General features: G+C 39.9%; 1 protein-coding gene across 7 annotated transcripts in view; it reads right to left on the bottom strand.

The window, feature by feature from the left end:
- Positions 1-18003, bottom strand: part of TENM1 (teneurin transmembrane protein 1) — a 1376511-nt gene that overhangs the window by 915850 nt on the left and 442658 nt on the right. The window lies entirely within an intron of this gene.

Genomic DNA, 18003 nt, shown 5'->3' with positions numbered 1-18003 from the left:
CAGCTGTATGGAATGACATTCCAGCTCTATAAATCATCCAGCAGCACAGTCGGACTTCGATAGGTTCCATAAGGAACTGTACAAAAAACTGTGAAGAGTGAACACAGATCTTTGACATTTAAGGGCACAAAAGTGCTGAACAACTCATCCCATTCAGAGGGTCAACTTTTAAAATGCCGGGTTAGCGAACAGCAGAGCTGAGCCTATTAACCTCGCAGACATTAAGGGCCTCCCCAGCTGCACTTCAGCAGATAGTTTAAAACCATCCATTGTTCATCCCAATAGATAGGGATAATGGGGACACATATTTAAAGACAGGATCATTTTCATTCCTTTGGAGTTCACAGATACTGCAAGTACATAGTGTGCCTGCCTTTATACACATTCTCACTTGGCAACTCAATTTCTATGGTTTTGCTTGTCCTCTACTATGAGACAGGGCATGACAATTGTCCTACACACAGTCTAACCAAAAGACTAAATCTAATAGCCAGAGAGCAATCTAAGAAGATGGACAGGGACTGTCCAAGGGGCAACATCCCAGTGAGAATCTCAGTGCCTCACTCCACAAACTGCTGGGAAATGGATAATGGGTGCTGGCATTTCTACTAGAGTGCAGCTCCAAGATGGGGCTCTGGGTTTTTTGTTTGTATGAGTCTTTGGGTGGTAGGTGTCTAAAAAAATCTGAAGCTGCTCAACCAAAATCTGTTTGGTTGATGGAAAGGAGAAAGTGCATTTTCCTGTTGTTCCTATCTCCTACTCCAGAGCCTCCTGGCAGCTGCAAAGAGGAGAGAGGGCATCCCCTATTCTACTCATTATCCACCTTCCTGGCTACTCCATTATTGCCAACCCCAAGCATTCAAAACTCATGAAATCAGGTCACACAAGGATTTGAGTTCCATTTATTTCCCATCTGATGACTTTACAGCTCATATTTTCAAGACTTTGTCCACAAGGATACAAATGTATTGTGACAAAGTTCCTCCTCTATCTTGGTGGGTCCTGCGCTTATTGGCGGATTTTCTTGCCTCAGAGATTCCCCATGTGGGTTGGGGAACAGTCCAGAGATCTTGCCCTCTGGGACAGCCCACAGTCCAGGTCAATTGGGAGGTTTAGGGGGGAACCCGGGCCCGCCCTCTACTCCGGGTTCCAGCCCAGGGCCCTGTGGACTGCAGCTGTCTATAGTGCCTCCTGTAACAGCTACATCTCCCCGGGCTACTTCCCCATGGCCTCCTCCAAACACCTTCCTTATTCTCACCACAGGACCTTCCACCTGGTGTCTGATAACGCTTGTGCTCCTCAATCCTCCAGCAGTGCACCCTCTCACTCTCAGGTCCTTGCACCTCTTGCTCCCAGCTCCTCACACTCGCACCACAAATTGAAGTGAGCTCCTTTTTAAAACCCAGGTGCCCTGATTAGCCTGCCTTAATTGATTCTAGCAGCTTCTTCTTAATTGGCTCCAGGTGTCCTAATTAGCCTGCCTGCCTTAACTGGTTCTAGCAGGTTCCTGATTACTCTAGTGCAGCCCCTGCTCTGGTCACTCAGGGAACAGAACACCGTTCATCCAGTGACCAGTATATTTGCCCTCTACCAGACTCCTGTACCCCACTGGTCTGGGTCTGTCACAGTATTTAAAAGTGAAAGCTGAGATTTTGATGGTCACATGATTGCAGTAGGCAGGGCTTTCAGGAACCCCAACTCTCCACCTCAAAACTCCTCATAAAATTCACTGGGCAGCTGTGACCCCAAGCACCATATATTTACGCCCTACATACTATTATAATAATCTTCATACAAAAATATGCCTTGTGAGGTATCATTTGAATAATAACTGGTTGTTAATATTCTTGTGTGATGTATGTACATGGTATGTATTAAGCGTTATGGAAATATGATGGAATTGTGACTAAAGTATGTTTAAACGAGGCATGCTGGGTGAGTTGTTAAACAGGTCTATCCTAAACAATAGAATTGAGGAACCCACATTTACAGAAGCAGGAAACAGGGCCATCAAACTAACAAAGGCAGGGATTGCAGGAAACAGAACAATTTGCCTTTTAGCCAACACCAGTAGAGGAAGAAAGAGTATGGCCTCCCTTCACCAGACTCCATGTCCCCTTACTCACAGCTTGAATGAACTTTACTTTCAGGGGTAACCTTCAGAATAAGGTATTTCAAATATTCACTGGACTGTAAAAGAAAGAGGCAGAGAATTCCAAGTTCTCTCTCTCACCTAAAATGACAAAGTAAGCAGCACTTTGGGATTCTAGAAGAGATCCTGTCTAAGGGGTAAGCCACCAACTTGCTGGGTGAGAAAAGCCATCTTCTAAGCCTGTACCATGCTAGATTAACTTTTAGATGGTTACAAGCAAATAAAAGCAAAAATGTGCCTCTAACTATTTGTATTTCTCTCTTATACTTGAGCTCACCTAAAATCCTATCTTCTTTGGTTAATACACTTGTGTTTACTACTAACCTAAACCACTAGTGCTGCATTTGAATTAAAGTGAATGAGAACACCAGTTAATTTGGCAAGCTGGTGGATTTTCTCTCTTTAAAGAAGCAAAAAGATGATGTTATTCCTCTGAATATTGTAGGAGAGGGCTGGACCTTGCAGAGCACATGGGTTTGGGAAAGTTCAGGACTGGGGTGTCATAGGATCACCTGCTAACATTAACCAAAGTCTGGTAAGACTGGAGTGTTTGTGGTAACTCCTGGCACGCAGTTGGATTCAAAATGGTTGAACCAGAACTCTACAGCGTGCAGAACACAAAGTGCATGCTGGCTGTGTGAATATGTTGCAGGCAGGGAGCCACAAGTAGCAGAAATATTATAACCCTGAGTGCCCCCAAAATGCAAGTGGTAACATCACATCTCCCTGGTCTGAATTACACCCTAGAACGTGACAGCAGCTCTCCCTCTGTAATGAAGCAGTGGGCTCTCTCTGCCACTTTTAATCATCCCTCCACTTCCAAAAGGTGTGTGTGTGTGGGGGGGGGCAGGCGAGATTCTTACTTGCCACAGATGTATAAGCAAGAAGATTTCTCAAGGGTTGGTATTCAAGGAGTTTTGCGATTACTTCAATCACATTATTTGAATGCAAAGGCAACAGAAATATGCTTAAAGGTGATCCCTGTGGATGAAATTCACTCCGGTGCAATCAGCGCACACAAGGTACTGAGGTACTGAAGTACAAGTTAAAAAAACAAAAACAAAAACCTCAAGACCTTAAGTGGGACTTGAGTGATGCAGTGGCCTTGTGGAAGGCCTCTTCATGGGGTGGACTTCACCTTACACATCCTTTTGAATACTGATTTCAGAGTCAGTCTGGAGGTTATATTGTTCAGCAAGTTAAAGGGTAAAAGGGTAAAGTCACGATAAGTGACGAAAAATTGGTTAATTTGAATGGGATGTTACAGACTTAAGATTCAGAACTGAGCTGACCAAGAAATATGCTGCACCCAATAGATTCTATACCCCCATTGGGATCATGAGAAAAGTGAACATTATTCCATGAATTTGGATGGCTACTCTATGTCAATGCTTTATGTAGAAATAACTCATTTCTAAGGGGATACACCAAGGGTACGTCCACACTACCCACCGGATCGGCGGGTAGCAATCGATCTATCGGGGAATCGATTTATCGCATCTCGTCTAGACGCGATAAATCGATCCCCAAACATGCTCCCCGTGGACTCCGGAACTCCAACAGAGCAAGAGGCGGAAGTGGAGTCAATGGGGGAGCCGCGGCCGTCGATTCTGCACCGTGAGGACAGGAGGTAAGTCGAGCTAAGATACGTCGACTTCAGCTACGCTATTCTTGTAGCTGAAGTTGCGTATCTTAAATCGATTCCCCCCCCCCCCAGCGTAGACCAGCCTCAAGAGAATATTTTGATATAGACTAGCAGTAACTGCTCATGAAAGGTATAATTCCTTCAATAAGGATGAAAGAGAGTCGTATGCTGAAGTGATCACATAAGGCTACCTGTGGGGTGTTTTTTTTTTTTTTTTTGAAATGTCAACAATCAGATTCACTCAGGACTGAAATGATTATTATCCCTCCGCCCCAGTTGAAGGGCTGCAACACTTAAACATAAGAGTGGTGACCAACCAATATTTGTTACTGAAAAGTAACTGCTCTTTGAGGGATTCACACAGTAAGATACTTCTCAGTTTAAATCCCCTAATGACTCCCCAAGAATGGAACATGCAAGAGAAAGCAGGGGATGGGTGACATACACATCTGCAGCAAACCCAGTGCTCAGGGACAATTCTTTATAATTGGTAGGCAGTCTTTACCCAGGAGATTCCTGGGTAAAGTGCTGGAATAGCAAAGCCATTCCCGGTCAGGATTGAGGTGTAGGGAAGCTTATATATTCTAGCTACACTGACTCAAGTCGGTGTTATTAGTATTCTCTTTTGTGCACACTAACTTCACTCTTTAAATATCAAATTGAAAACACTACCTTCTTCCAAATTTCATTCTGGATTCTGTCAAGAAGACCATCTATTACTTGTGTAATAGACAAATACAATTTAATAACCTGGGATATTAAATCCGAAACAACATGAAACAGATAACTTTGGATGAAGTAGAGAAAATACTACATTAATGTAGTTAGTAAACAGATCTCACTCACTCTGATCCTCAGTGATTCATCACTATGTTTAATTCAGTATAGCATGCCCTCAACCAAAATTAGCCTAGGATTTAAGCAATGTATTTTCAATATTTATTTCTACCCTACAAAGGCTGTGTGACTCGCATTCCTACTGCATATAAGGAAGAATGTATCTTGCCACTATGCATTTTATATTTTATTTGCAGTATACAATGGATCCTCTTGTATTAGGTTGACATAATTTCAATGTGAAAGTTTCAATGGTCATTGGTTAAAGTCATAAGGAGAAATTACTTGGCTTTCATTTCACTCTATGAGAATGATACAAAAAACTTACCGGTACATATGCTTAAAAGAATTAATAGAGATTTTGTCATAAAACAAAAGGATGTTAACTTCTTCCATTGTTTAGTACTATTGGAAAAAAGTATACAGTACATACTGGACCAGATTTGTCACTCCATACTTATATCATGAAGTACCATATGCCACAGCTAAGTGCATGGATTTCATGTTTCAGTTTTAGTATTTCAATGGGACTACTTTAGAAATAAGGTACTAAATATGTATTTTTGGCAGAATCTAGCTCAAAGATCTTCTGTAGTTAACTCCTGAAATTGAGAAGAACTCCCAGTCTTGGGGGGAGGGGGAGGAGGGGAAATCCACCCAACAGTAACCAGAACTATGCCAAAAAAGAGAGAGAGATAAAATACAAAAGGATACCTTTTGTTTTCTTCCCTTCCATCACTTAAACAACTAAACAACCTCCTCTTCTCCCCTTTTTTGTGTGGAGAATTTTGAGGCGAGAATTATTATTTTCCTAAATCTAAGTGCACAGCCACAGCTTAGTCCAACTTCTTGGTACTCCTAGCTGGTACAGGTGTCCAGGTACGTACATTTTCAATTTAGACACAGACTCCTACTTATCTCTCTACTTTTTTAAAAAATTAATTTTGAAACAATTGCCTTTGCCTTCTCAGCCCCATATATTCATGATACTGTATGTTGACCTGTAGTATATTTTATATCATCAGTACAGAGTTTGGATTCTACTGAAGCAATCTACTTGAATAATATACAGTGCATTAGTTCTTTAGAAATGCCCTATGCATATATTTATGAAAACTATATAAAATCATACCCAGCGTTCTGTTTTGCTTCAGTTTATGTTAGCAACAACATCAGCAGGACACATCCGAGGATTCATGTGTATCAAGCCATCATCTCCTCCCCGGCAGTCATTAAAACCCAGGAAATGTTGTGTGTTCTCTCAATCATTGCTTAAGTCTACCTTTCAAATTTGTGGATTTCCTTCTGCCACTACCTGCCCCCAGTACTTGTACATAATGCATTTCATTGTATTACAAGTGTGAGAGACAGGGCTGGTAACAGATTAGTTCAATGTAGTTGTTTTAACAATTCTGGAGATTAGTGGTCTGTCAGAAAGTTATTTTGTTTAGTCAGGTTTAGTTTAGTCAGAGGTTTAGCCAGATTGCTCTCAGAGGTTATTCTGATTTAACAACTAATGGAAATCTTTGACAGCTTTTAATGTGGAGTTCAGCTGCATGAAAATCAGCCTCGAGGGAATTCTATTTTTGATTTAAGAGAGTATATCTCGCTTTCAGGGTAGCCTTCTCTATTTGTTGCTGTGTTTTCTGAAGTAGATAACCTTGATTAACAAAATTTTCATCTACAAGGACCTGATCTAAAGACCGATCTGAAATCGGAGTCTTTCACAGACTGCATAAGACATTAAATCAAGCCCTTCAAAAGAGCATTACAGGAATCATGTGCAGTGTTCTATCCAATAGGCAAGCATGTGAAGAGGGATGGCATTTGTGTATTATAAATAACAGGAAGGAGTTCAAGAGCAGGCATACAGTAACATATAGATAGTCGTCCATTGTAAAGAACTAGGAACATGTACAAAATTCTGCAAACATTTGCTGAAACTCTCCAGTCTCTTTTATACTTTCAGTGGCTGAACGGTGGGAACTCTGTTTTTTTTGTACAATTCCCTCCCCTTCTCCCCATGAGCCTCCCTTTTTTGATGGAGGGTTTTATTTTGTTGGAAACATGGACTGATGCTGTGACCATAATTGGAAATGAGAAAGCTGAGTAATTTGTAGGATCAGACTATATTTTACAATCATAACATTTTATTAAACTTATTTTTATAAAAAAGTTTCTTCCAAAAAAGGAGTTGTTATAAAGTGCAATGATACTTAACTATTTTGAAATGAAATTTCTTAACATTTGTACAATTTAATGAATTCATTTAAAAATAAAACTATATCAATATAGCATGAAAATCATAACGAACAGCTTGTTAGAATAATTAAACTATATGCAATATACTGGCCCAGAGAGTTTGAGCATGTCTCCCTCTAGTAGCTGGTCCCAGTAACTATACATTCTGCTACTACGACTTAGTTAAAGGAAGACTCCTTTCAGCTCAAGTGGTAGAGACTTTGATGCTGAAAATGCAAGGTTTGAGCCTCCATTACTATAATCTCTATAATTTATCAATTGAAGTATTCTGAAATGCAGTATCATTTTCCTCCCTTTTACCCTTGTTTTTCAGCAGCTATTTTTTAAAATAAACAGAAGATAATACAAAAATCTAGCCGAAATATCTGACCTAAGATTTTTGTCTCCACAATTTTAGTATTAAAGACTTTAGAAGCCAAAAGGATCTTACAGTTTTTGGAACTTTCTGAAACTGGGTCTCACATATTTTGCTTGGCAGTCAAGAGCAGAATGTGACAAATGGGAATTCTCACTCCAAGCTGCTGGCTGCCAGTCATGTATTATCTTATTCCTTGTGGTGAGGGAGGAACACAGAGGAGCAGGCAATTAAGGAAGCCTTAGATAAGGGGAAGAAATGATAACATCAGACTGAATGCAGTTGCACTTGGGCTCTTACTGCTTCATTTAGCATTCAGAACTCCTATGTCATATCATCACACACACCAGAGAAATGGAGGTTAGACAAAATTAAAAACATGTTCCTTGCCACAGGCATGTTTTAATTTTTTCTTCAGTTCATTTGAAGTGTTTCAACTTTTAATTGTTCACTTAGTGAGATGTGTGACTAAACAATTTTTTTTAGCTTTAGCCCCACAACTAGGCCAAAGTGCCAACTGTCAGTCTTCTTGCTGTGATACTAGGAATGCAAGAACTAGTTCAGACCAAATTAAAAAAAAAAAAAAATCTATCCATTCCTTAAGCCAAACCCTGGAGAGCAAGGGAGTGTTGGGATGGGAAACCAAGGTGGTCAAAGGCCCCTCCCTCCTCTGTTAAGTGCTCCTATGGTTCTGAATAGTAAATTTATATTGCAATGTCCTGACCGCCAAATCAACTTCTCTCAGTAACAGAAGACGCCACAAATTCCACCTCCCAAGTGAATTAGTCTGTTTTTGGTCCTTCACAAATTTAGGACAATTTCATATACAGACAAATGCTGGGAAGAGAGACCACAGGGGCCAGAAAACCTGGCAGCGTTCCCTGAAAATTATCCCCTCAAGGGAAAGGAATCATGACTCCAACTCTTGTGCATTGTGAGGGGGAAGGGTACCACACTGCCCCCTCCCCCCACCCCTCCTATCAGAATGGACCTACCTTGCTCCAACCTACACATCTTCCTAGCATTGTTCTAGCTGAAATCATGCTGCCATTGGCTGGAACTTCCATACTTGTGGTTGCTTTGGACAGTACCCACACGAAGAGGTACACCAAATCGGGCTGGCTCTTTGTGGCTTCCCCTACCTACATGCACCCCTGAAAGGGCCAGACACAATCTGAGCCCAAGCTGCTTGAACATTTCCATGATGAGAGCTACTGGATTCCCTCATGGTGAGTTCCAATCAAATTTGAAGAAATGTATTTTAAACAAGTATGGAGATAGCTAGCACCACCATCTATTGGTGAAAGTGGGGAACTCAAAATGATAATTGCTATTTGATATTATACAAATTAAAGCAGTTTATGATGTTTTACATGGTTTTTATTGTTTCAAGTTATAAATTGGGAAGCTTTTATGTTGGACTTTTATTTATTCTGTACTTTGGATAAATGTGTTCACTTCAAAATTGGGCAGCATTACACACAATGTCCTGGAAAGAGATAGGAGTAGAATGTAATAAAAATTAAGTTAAGCTTTAAGAGGAAATAAATAAGTGCTAAAGCTATATATTTAATCCTTTCGGGCAATACTGAGGAAAAGCTGGGAGCATAAGACTACGTGGTTTTTGAGGCTAGATTTTTTCTTCATTTGCTTGAATTTTAAAAAGACTTTGAAAAGTTATTTCCTGAGATTACCATTACTATTCCATGAAAAGGATTTGACGTTTCAGCTATTTCATAACAGTTTATAGGAATTTCTCAAGATAAAGAGGTCAAACAAACAAAGCAAAAGAATTCACAGTATTTACTTAACATCTTCCATTTGTAAGGATTCTGCTAAGATCACCTTCCCCACAAATACTATAATTTAAAAAAAAAAAAAATCCTGTGTCTGATTACTTTGTACTTCATAAGACTGTCTTATCTCAATCTAAGGAGTCTTAGACCTGGCATGTGGCACAATATTAGCCACTGTCATATAAACCTTTTTTGAGATTGAGAATGAGATTCTTTCAGTGACACTATAATCCCCTGCTTTATTTCCTCTCATCCATACATAATATAAAGCTTAATTTTGGGGAGCTCCTGCTCTTCAAGTGTTCTCCAGGCAGATACCCCAGAGGTTTAGCTGTTCTTTGAGAATATACTCCAGAGGATAAAATGCTATTCAGTTAAACAACTACTGAAAATGAGTCATCCTGGAGAAATCCTTAACAGCATGAGTTATGAATAGGGAATCTAAACATTTCTGTGCAGTCAATGTGCACTGGAATTTAGAGGAAGATCAGTGATTATTGGAAGTATTGGGTGACTGTTGGAAATAATAAGGGCGGGGACCTGCATTTGTGGATGTCCCCTATTAAAGTGGGACCGGAAGCCAGTGATACCCCTTGATTTACTAAATGGACCTATCACATGTCTAAGCATGCACTAGCCCAGATGAGTGGTAAATTAAGAGATTTCTGTGTAAATACTTTAAGAGACTTCATTTACTCCCCTATTAGCAAACTGATTCTTACTTTTAAAATACATCTGAAAAGAAATACTGACTGGTGACATTTGTCTGTGACCCAGTTGCTGACAGCTGAGAGGACTTGGTTCTCGAACAAGCTTCTGGTTTCTTTCATAGGAACAAGTATATATTCTCATCTGGACAGTGTCTTAAAAAAAAAAATCTAGACCCACCCCACTAAGAAATGAAATATTGGAGCCCCTAATTTTTATCTCTGTCAATGGGATAAAGGAGAGTTTGAAGCATATTCCAGGAATAACTTTTTGTGTAGTAGAAAAAAGTTTTCTTTGAAGGGGAAAGTTTAGAGGGACACAGGAGAGACTGAGAAGAAAGATATTGCTAAGAGTAGACAGAATAAATTGAAGCCCCCCAAATGATGTGTAATATCCCCAAGCAAAAAGGAACAAATCACTTTCGAGCAAATATGTAAAGGAAGACCACACAAAGCATGTACAAATCATGCAGCAGGGATGACAGACTTTGAGTGTGTGTGTGTGTGTGTGTGTGTGTGTGTGTGTGTGTGTGTGAGTGAGAGGGGGACCCCCACTAAGGTCTTGTTTCTTACATTGGAGGTGGGGGCAGGGTAAGAGAACAAAAACACAGATTCTGGGGAGTTTCTTCCTAATTGTTCTGTTAGCAATGAGGTTTGCCATCCTGTGAAAGGAGAGGAGTGTTTGGCCCTCTAAGCCACCATATAGCCTGAAATTTGCAAGGAGGAGGGAACACCAAAGCATGCTTAGTCCCTCTATGTAGCTACCGAGACCATCTTCCACCACTGTGAATAGCTCCAGCAGGAACCATGCCACTACTAGTCAAATACTCACACTGGGCAAAAAGCTTTCATCAAGATTTAAAAAAAAAAGAAGTTAGTGTTTGTTTGTTTGTTTGTTTGTTTTTAAACTAAATCCAGATCGTGGGATTTTAGGGGTTTTGTTAAAAAATAACCACCAAGAAAAAACATCAGTCTTCAAAGTTGAGGTTTTTTTGTTTTTTAACCAAAAGTTGAAAGACAAAAAAGAAAATTATAAATATTTTGAAGAAAAATAAATTTCTACCAGCTCTATCAACTAAGCTTTACCCGAGCCTCAGCTCTCTGACATTAAAAGTCTATTTATTTATTTTTGTTTAACGTAGCAGTTGTCTGCACCCATCTCTAGAGAGAAGCATGTTGTAGAGTGAAGTTGCTCTACACATCACCTGCCTTCATTCATTGGACCCACCTCCAAATCAGCACATAGTCACAACACTACAGAGTTTTATCACAAGGGTTTCTGCAAGGTGCAAGGCAAGGTGTGTGTGTTGGGGGGGTGGGGGGTGGGGGAAGAGGGACACAAGTGGAAGAAAGAAGACATGCTGTGGAGCCTGCATTCCCTTCTACCTTGCATGCGATCTAGCTCCCTTCAATGCACAAAAGTAAGAGCTGATTGGGCCCCTAGTGAACAGGCAAACCTGTACACCAAAAGTAAATATCCTCTACAGTAATATCTAAAAGACATTTAGATTGTACAGTAAAGCCTTTTTCAAAGTAAAGTTATGGTCATACAGGTGGCTAGGTAAAAGTGCATCTTCATGCTCAGCAGATCTGTTCCCTGGGCCTATTTTGAGTCATTTCTCTTTACGCTACTGAGCAAAATAAGCTTTTCCTTCCTTTTTAAATCTCCTTAGCCCTATGGAGCCAGCACAACTCAGAGAGAAAGTGATGCATTATTTTCTAACTAGTTCTTAACTAAATTGATTGCTCAATGTGTATTATTGGTGATGTACATGCCAGAAAGAACCCAGCTTGATTTTCAGATCACAGGCTGAGTTTGCAGGATTGAAAGATAATTAAAAACAAACAGAATCCTTCATCTTGTAAATGAGCACATTTTAAATGGAATTCATGAGGGAAACCTATGGAACCTCATGCTGCCATTTTAATAGTTGTTTCTTAGCATTGAGCTATACATGAACGATGGCAGTTTTCCCCTCAATTGGCACAGAATAGAGAACCAGTACAGTTTGTGTTACTAAATTAGCACACAATGTTAAGTAATGCATGCCAGTGAAACTGAAAGTTAATGATAAAATATGCCAGGAAGACACCCATTAACCAAGTAGAATTACAAAGCAAATTCTCTGATAAATTAGTAAGAACCAACATTTTGAACAGAAATGAAAAGCAAGGGCATAAACACTCCCTCTTTAAAACAAACCAATACCACTATAGACTGAAGTTGTACTATTTCAACAATACTTAAGGGCCAATCCATACTAAGGTCTGACTGCAATAAAAAAAAAAATCTGCCCTATGCTGTGGAAGCCTTCACGAGTCCCTGAAAGTTCAGGCTTTCAGGTCAGTTTTCACCTTACATAGGATAAAGAGCTTCATTATTGGACTATCTGGAATATAGATCATCCCTTTAAATAGGCAATTCATCTTAGCTAGAACCAGTTGGGCAAGCTTCTAGAAAGAGGTTCAGTGTAAGTGTAACAAATGCTAAAAAAATATTCTTGCAGTATGTACATAATAACCCTAACCAGAGTTAAATAAATGATCACAACACCATTTTTAAACAGGACACACCTAGAGACCATTGAGTGAATATAATTAAAACCAAGTTACTACAATCAGTAGCACAATCTGCCCCAAACTAAAATTTATTCTAGCTAATTCAGAAACTCTGGATTTGACCAGCCCATCTTGGATCTCATCTATGACACAATGGGCCAAGTTCACCCCTTCATTCAGAGGTTGGGATCAGCAAAAATAGCTATACACCATTATTTCTTCTCCCTCTGCTGGGGCTGCAAGGGGCCAATTTGAGCCCATGGGGTGCTTACAGCAGCCATGATGGATGTCCCAACTTCTTCCCAGCAACCAACAGCTCCATAAGCCATCCCCTATCTGTCCCCCCTCCCCAAGAATGTCTCCTGCATCAGGGGCTTTTGCTGAAGATGGCAAACAAGCATAGCCGCTGAAGAGTCTCTCGAAGAGGAATTCCTGCCTGAGGTCACTAGTGGTCTCTATAAACCTTTTACACTGGAGGAGCCAGGCTCAATTTCAATTTGTGTTGTTTGTGTCACAAATAATAAGGGGAAGCAAAGTGCTTTCAACATGCTCCAGTGGTCAGCGTAAGGTTGAACCCAGAGAGTGTCTTACTCTAATTATTAAACTGTAACCCAGAAGCTCAGGCATGCACCATAATAAAAATACATGTTATTAATAAGCACACTGGTTTTTTAGTATGCCAAATAGTAGTTTCAGGGTGAACTGTTGGAAAGCTGAAATATTTTACACATTAATTAGGTTATTTCAGAGTTTATTAGTAATCTTTTGCTTTACCTGGAAATCAGGCTACAAAATAATCACAATTAATCATGAGATTAAAAAATAGTTGCAATTAATCGCAGTTTTAATCACAATTGTTAAGCAATAGAATACCAATGTAAATTATTAATGGTTTTGGATGTGTTTACACTTTGTATTCTATTATAATTTTCAAATATATTGATTTCAATGTAGAGAGTGCTCACTTCATATTTTTATTACAAATATTTGCATTGTAAAAAGATAAACAAAAGAAAGCATTTTTCAATTCACCTCATACAAGTACTGTAGTGCAATCTCTTTATCGTGTTTTCAGGAGGACAACAACTGAAAACTGACTATTTTGAGGATTATAAGGCAGTGCAGGTGTAACTGTGGCCCAAAATGGTGAGAGAGTGCCAGCATTTCAGAGGCAGGGAGGGCTGCATAGCTTCCATCAGCTGTGAGGCAGGGAACCTGCCCTTACAAGATACTGGGATGATAGGAAAGCTCCAGGAGCTGGGAGAGGCAGGGAAAGTGAGGGATCTGATTATAGTTCTGTGAAGCTGGGAGGGGGTTGGGTTGCTTACAGAGGAGAATGGAAGTGTTAAAAGCAGTTGAGAGAGTCAGACATGACAGGGAAATTGGGAGCTATCAATATACTCAACCTCTACAGAGTTTCATGGCTCTAAAAAAAACACAAGCCTTAAAGCATTTGTAAGGATGATTTAAAAAAAAACACAACTAAATAACCAGCAGTGTCACAGGTATGAATGCAATCAATGACTACAGGAGTGAGGGAGAAGGGAATTAAATCCACAATGCTTTGAAAGGCAGATTTTGTTCAGCAATTAAATGCAAGACTAATTTTTTTGACATGTCTATGGGTAGGTCTACACTTACCTCCGTCCGGAGGTAAGCAATCGATCTTCTGGGATCGATTTATCGCGTCTTGTCTAGACACGATAAATCGATCTCGGATCAATCCCGGAAGTGCTTGCCGTTGACGCCGGTACTCCAGCTCGGCGAGAGGAATACACGGCATCGATGGGGGAGCCTGCCTGCCGCGTCTGGACCCGCGGTAAGTTCGAACTAAGGTACTTCGAATTCAGCTACGTTATTAACGTAGCTGAATTTGCATACCTTAGTTCGAAATGGGGGGTTAGTGTGGACCAGGCCTATGAGACAGTGCTATGGGCCTGGTTTAATCATATAGAATTAAAGATGGGCCCAAGCTGCAATATTTGCATCCTGATTTGGAACTTCTAAATCCTGGTTGTTCCAATCAAAGTTTTGGTTTCAGGTCCTTTTCTGATAACTGGGTGGGAGAATGGTCTTGTTATGGTACTAGATTAGGATCTATGACATGTGGGTTCAATTACCAGCACTTCTGCAGACTTCCCAGGTATGCATGAAAAGCCACTCTTATCTGTGGCTTTGTTCCCCATTTTTAAAGTTCAAATAATAGTAATTTCTTACCTTACCAGGAGTTCACTAAATAAATCTATAAAAACTTGGGAGATAGCTACATATTCCCCATGACCATGCTATCTACCTACTATAGATATACTGAGCTCAGAAAAGTCTTGACAACGATGCATTTTCCACATAAGTGACATTTTTCCTTTTGTAAAAACAAACAAACAAACCCTAGATCTTTCAGAAATAAGACATATTTGGCTATTTTCAATACAGAGTTCATACACACTACAAAAAGCAGACGGGTAACCGATAAAACTTAAGAAAATACCTCTTTAGCTTTATTATTTTATAAAGTTGACATCTAGTTAATTTTATTTAAAAAAACAACAACAAGATGCAATGTGAGGTAAAACTGTTTGTGTAGCAATATTCTGCCTCCGATGCCTTCTCTAATAATTTTCAGGTTCCAAAGAGCTTAGGAGTTGTGAAAAGATCAAGCCCATAAACCTGCAATTAGTTCTGAATTGAAGTCAATGGATTCCACCTGCACAGAGCTCATTGCAAATTTGAGCCCTAGGGCATTTTACTAAGGATAATGACTATTTTTGGTAAGTCTAGTTTGTTAATCAAAACTGGGACCCCAGAATGAAGAGGGAATCTTTCTATTCACCACTTGGGGCTAATTGTACCATCACTTCTGCATCTAGAGAATGCAATCTCTACTTTGAGCACAGAAGAATTCTGAACATTAATTAGCACATTGTTCAGAAAACGGCACTCTAAAAGAAACACCAAAAGATCTTCAAAATGAAAAGTTCTCTATGATTTCTATTCTTTTAATATTTGGTTTCTCCATTTATAGTTATAATACAGATACAGTCCTGGCCCTTTAAAATTCTCTCTCATTCTGCAGGAAGGGAGTGGGGTTTTGTTTTTATTTTTTTCACAGGGACTCTGTTATTCACTTACAGAGACAGGCAGTCCTACAAAGCTAGGAAGATAATCATTACAGCTACAGTTTGAAAAGTGTTCTTGAGTAGGTTATTTTGTTCAGACAATGTATATAAGGTGTGCAGCTAAACCACTGCAAGGGAGAGCACATACCAACTGTGCAGAAAGCGCAGCTCTATGAAATGTCTCTGCAGAACAACAGACAGGTATACATGCAGGTATGGATGAGCAGGAAGACAGGGAAGGACCTGGTGCTATGTAAAGCCACTCCTGGAAAGCAAGGCTTTAGGAGAGCACATGAGGAGACCTAGAATCTCCTTCAAGCATGCTCAAGTAACCACTTTCGAGCAGCTCTGTCTTCCATGGCCAAGCTTCTAGAAGCTCAGTACTTTTTGCAATTTAAGAGACAGATTTAATTTTAGCTTAGCTTCAGTCACCAGTTTTATATTAGGTTGAGCTGTACTCACTGTGTCCTGCCAACTGCAATAGCTGCCTCGGAAAGAGCTTTCTAGCAATGTAGCCATTTCCCCCTTCAGCTAACTGAGGGGAACTCACCCAAACCCAGCTTTGGTACCACTAACTAAAGCCAAACAATGCTCCTAACATGCAATTTAGAAAAGAATTTTGGAAATCCAGACCTGTCTTTAGAACATTTCCATAGAGAGCTCTGATTAAATCTTCATTGGAGGTTTGAAGTAAGAGTAAGCCAGATACTGAGGTCCCCTACTTTGGTTTTATGTCAGCATAGCTCCAATGACTTCAGCGGAGCTGTCACCAATTTGCAGCTGCATGGGATGAGTATCAGGCCCAGTGTTCCACACCCCCTCACTTCTCTGTGAGAAGACATAACCTTCACACAACACCAATATTCAGCCTCACTAGCCTGGCTCATATGCAGATTTATATATCCTAATCCATCAGGCTGATTTTAATTAATCCTAATTGTCCTATTAGGGTTTCCAGCTAACAACAACAGAGCAGAAAGGAATCCCCAAACAGCCTAATAGACTTAATCAGCTCCTTAATAATTTTTCTTCAGACCTAACCTCTAGTTCATTTTAATAAGTATAGCGAAGCAGAATTTAAAGCGAACTCCTGGATACTGGAAGTCAGATTTCCCCCAATGCAATTAAGACCATTACTGGCAATAGATGTGGCAGGAGCCATAAACATGAAAAAATTGTGGTACAAAGGTGTGATTGATTTTCCTTTGGGCATGTAAAGGCAGTGAAATGAGTTTGAAGAGCCCCAGTTTTCTTTTTCCATAAGGAAATACCCTTGTTTCCTCTGGCTACAGTTGCATCAGTGGGTAAAATTCCCTTAATGTACAATGAGGCAATACTGTAAATATTAATAATCACATTTATTATACAAACTGTAAATGAAAACACACCCTGCTTGTACTAATCGACAATAAGCCAGCACATAATTTTTGATGAGAACTGTTAGGAGAGGTTTGGTTTCCAGCAGAACAGCCACTAACTGTGCACAAGGGTTTTCAAGTGGAAAAAAAAAAGAAAAGAAAAACAATAGACATTAATGTTCTTTGGTTCTTATAGTGATTTGTTGTTTATTTGGTATGAACAGAAGTCTCGTGTTTTTCAAGTGTGTGTGTGTGTGTGTACATGTGTGTGTTAAGTGAAGTCAGTTTCGAAGAATTCTGGTCAAGCAGTACATTCATCATTTATTTTCTCCTGTTATTGTTGTGTCTGCATCAGGCTGAGCGTGTGTGTCATTTACAAATACATACAGGTCATAGGTTCCTGTCCTAAGGAGTTTGTAATCTAAGGGCCAGGCTTTTAAAAGTATTTAGGTGCCTAAAGATGCCTATGGGAGCCAAGCAGGATTTTCAAAAACATTGACGTCAGTGGAAGGTAGGTGCCTAGGCACCCACTAGGAACCGATCTGCATTTTTGGGCATGTAAATACCTTAAAAATTTGGCCATGCTTTTGCAGTATGATCCATGCAAGTCAGCTCCTATATCCTTCCATAGTTCCACTGAGGGTAGTGAAAGTCCGTATTGGCACAGGGTTAGCATGCAGAAATCTAAATGGAGGATCTCGGCCAAAATTAAACATAACACAAACAAACAAACAAAGGTATCACAAACAAATAGTAAGGAAGGGATTATAGAAGTACAAGGGCTTTGCACCTGATCCCACTAGCCATTTACTTTTAAAACTAGTCATTATTCCCATAAGTTCTCCTCTTGTCTATACACAAGAGGAGCAGGCCATATGGCTGTGAAAGATCAGTTGAAAGATCAATGTGTAATATTTTGGGAGGGGGCTTCCAATTTACTTTTATTTCACATTTTAAAATGAGAGGAGGACAGAAAAGAACAAATGCAGGTTGTTATTGGCAATGCTATTGACTTTCATTCTAGAAGACATGGAAATCGAATGTGACCCATTTCTGGAACGGAGAGTGATTTCTTCCTTAGGGGTTGCTCAGACTGCCCCCTGGAAAGTATAGTGAGGATCTGGATAGAGATTAAATGCATCCTGGGGAAGCGGAATATTCACTAAAATCAAGTCATCCCAAGTTCCAACCTGTAGCCACCTAGCTAATCTTCCCT

This window comes from Chrysemys picta, chromosome 9, assembly GCF_011386835.1.
Source record: "Chrysemys picta bellii isolate R12L10 chromosome 9, ASM1138683v2, whole genome shotgun sequence".
Lineage (NCBI taxonomy): Eukaryota > Metazoa > Chordata > Testudines > Emydidae > Chrysemys > Chrysemys picta.
This window is presented reverse-complemented; position numbering and strand designations above follow the sequence as displayed.